At 41.5% G+C, this 2805-nt stretch overlaps 1 long non-coding RNA gene across 1 annotated transcript; it reads left to right on the top strand.

Moving 5' to 3' along the window:
- Positions 1-157: 157 nt before the first annotated feature.
- LOC121024544 (uncharacterized) lies at positions 158-976 on the top strand. The gene is made up of 2 exons (XR_005787733.1): positions 158-731; positions 876-976. It is a non-coding gene; the product is annotated as an uncharacterized LOC121024544 (long non-coding RNA).
- Positions 977-2805: the final 1829 nt, after the last annotated feature.

The following is a 2805-nucleotide window of genomic DNA, read 5'->3' as shown; positions in this document are numbered from 1 at the left end:
GTTTCCCTGGAAGCGCGGGTGGTCGGTTGGCGGCACAGTCCCTCGCTTTTTCTGGGCTGTTCCTGGTTTGTTCCTCATTTCCCCTGCCGGTATTTCCCTGGAGGATCCGTGGATTCAGGGGATCCCGTGACCCCACATCAGAGAAGCTGGGGTTGGTTTGTTCCAGGTCAGGCTTGTTTCGGGGGAGAAATCCTGACACAAATTCGGAGGAAAAGGAGGCGCATTCAGTTGGGAAGTGAAGACGCCAAATGTTGACTCTCAGGACCTTCTAGAAGAAGGAGCTGGGACCCACTCTCCGAGTCCTGCTGGAACCAGAACCAGAGGTGAAAACACAATGTGACCTCCACATCGCACATGCTTTCATGAACTTTCAGTGGGGATTTTTTCCCAACAATGTTGTAGTCGTTGGAAACAACTGGAAACCTGACAGGTATGTTGTGTCGGGAACTGCCCGTTTCTTGAATGTTCAATATTATTCCTGCAACAGAATTTGTTACAGTTATCCTCTCTTGTCTTTATTGGAGGGAATCTCATCAATAATATCTTAAAAACATCCTCGTTACCTTATCCCCTTTTCAGTTGAGATTTGGCATGTTTTCTGATTTCTCATGAACTCGTGAACATCTGAAATACTTTTAAATTGATTGCAGGTTTTACTAAAAGCAGATTCACGGCGTCCCTCCCAGACTGCTCATGGTCAAAGAACATACCAAGGCCACTTCTCAGTATGGGTAAGACTGTACCAAACAAACATCCTGAATCAATTTTAGAAGAAAAAGCCTGATGGTATTTTTTCTTTATGAAAATTGATGCTTAGATACCCTGTTCGATACATTTCCACTGTTTTTTTTTTCCTTTCTTTCTCATTTTCTCAGTCAGAGATTCACAGACCTGCCTGAGTTTTACATTCACCACACATACTTTCAAGGCTCCTTTCTCTCCCTGTAAGAAAGAAGACAGATCTTCTGATGCGCAGGCAAGTTGCTATAACTTCAAGAATTGTGGTGTACGTGTCTGTTAACCCCCCCCCCAGTTGAAAATATCACCCCACCTTGAGTACTGCCATAAAAAATGTAATCTGTGTTCACCAGTATGATTTCATTTCGTTATAGTGGATTTCTTCATTTGATATTTTGTGTATATGCATACATTAGATGTTTTAGTCCTGAGAAAATCCCACATGTAGTTGAAAGAAAAATGTATATCCTATATGGAAAATTAGGAGATTGCACATTAAATTCATAAATGTAGAATTTTTAATGTTTTTATTTATTTTATTTTTTAAATATGCAATTCATTGTCAAATTGGTTTCCAACAACACCCAGTGCTCATGCCAACAGGTGCCCTCCTCAATACCCATCACCCACCCTCCCCTTGCTCCAGCCTCCATCAACCCTCAGTTTGTTCTCAGTTTTTAAGAGTCTCTTATGCTTTGGCTCCCTCCCTCTATAACCTTTTTTTTTTCCCTTTTCCTCCCCCATGGGTTTCTGTTAAGTTTCTCAGGATCCATATAAGAGTGAAAACATATGATATCTGTCTTTCGCTGTATGCATTATTTCACTTAGCATAGCACTCTCCAGTTCCATCCATGTTGCTACAAAAGGCCATATTTCATTCTTTCTCATTGCCATGTAGTATTCCATTGTGTATATAAACCACAATTTCTTTATCCATTCATCAGTTGATGGACATTTAGGCTCTTTCCAAAATTTGGCGCTTGTTGAAAGTGCTGCTATAAACATTGGGGTACAAGTGCCACTAGGCATCAGCACTCCTGTATCTCTTGGGTAAATTTCTAGCAGTGCTATTGTTGGGTCATAGGGTAGGTCTATTTTTAATTTTTTGAGGAACCTCCACACTGTTTTCCAGAGTGGCTGCACCAGTTTGCATTCCCACCAACAGTACAAGAGTGTTCCTGTTTCTCCACATCCTCGCCAGCATCTATAATCTCCTGATTTGTTCATTTTGGCCACTCTGACTGGCATGAGGTGATATCTGAGTGTGGTTTTGATTTGTATTTCCTTGATGAGGAGCGACGTTGAGCATCTTCTCGTGCCTGTGGGCCATCTGGATGTCTTCTTTAGAAATGTCTATTCATGTTTCCTGCCCGTTTCTTCACTGGATTATTTGTTTTTTGGGTGTGGAGCTTGGTGAGCTCTTTATAGATTTTGGATACTAGCCCTTTGTCCGATATGTCATTTGGAAATATCTTTTCCCATTCCGTTGGTTGCCTTTTAGTTTTGTTGGTTGTTTCCTTTGCAGTGCAGAAGCTTTTGATCTTGATGAGGTCCCAATAGTTCATTTTTGCTTTTAATTCCCTTGCCTTTGGGCATGCGTCCAGTAAGAAATTGCTACGACTGAGGTCAGAGAGGTCTTTTCCTGCTTTCTCCTCTAGGGTTTGGATGGTTTCCTGTCTCACATTCAGGTCCTTCATCCATTTTGAGTTTATTTTTGTGAATGGTGTGAGAAAGTGGTCTAGTTTCAATCTTCTGCATGTTGCTGTCCAGTTCTACCAGCACCATTTGTTAAAGAGACTGTCTTTTTTCCACTGGATATTCCTTCCTGCTTTGTCAAAGATTAGTTGTCCATCCGTTTGTGGGTCTAGTTCTGGGGTTTCTATTGTATTCCATTGGTCTATGTGTCTGTTTTTGTGCCAATACCATGCTGTCTTGATGATTACAGCTTTGTAGTAGAGGCTAAAGTCTGGGATTGTGATGCCTCCTGCTTTGGTCTTCTGCTTCAAAATTACTTTGGCTATTCGGGGCCTTTTGTGGTTCCATATGAATTTTAGGATTGCTTGTTCT

Source organism: Herpailurus yagouaroundi, unplaced genomic scaffold (assembly GCF_014898765.1).
Source record: "Herpailurus yagouaroundi ecotype Mexico unplaced genomic scaffold, PumYag 65893, whole genome shotgun sequence".
In the NCBI taxonomy this organism is placed as follows: domain Eukaryota; kingdom Metazoa; phylum Chordata; class Mammalia; order Carnivora; family Felidae; genus Herpailurus; species Herpailurus yagouaroundi.
Note: the sequence above shows the minus strand (reverse complement) of the source record. Positions and strands in the feature narration are given on the sequence as shown.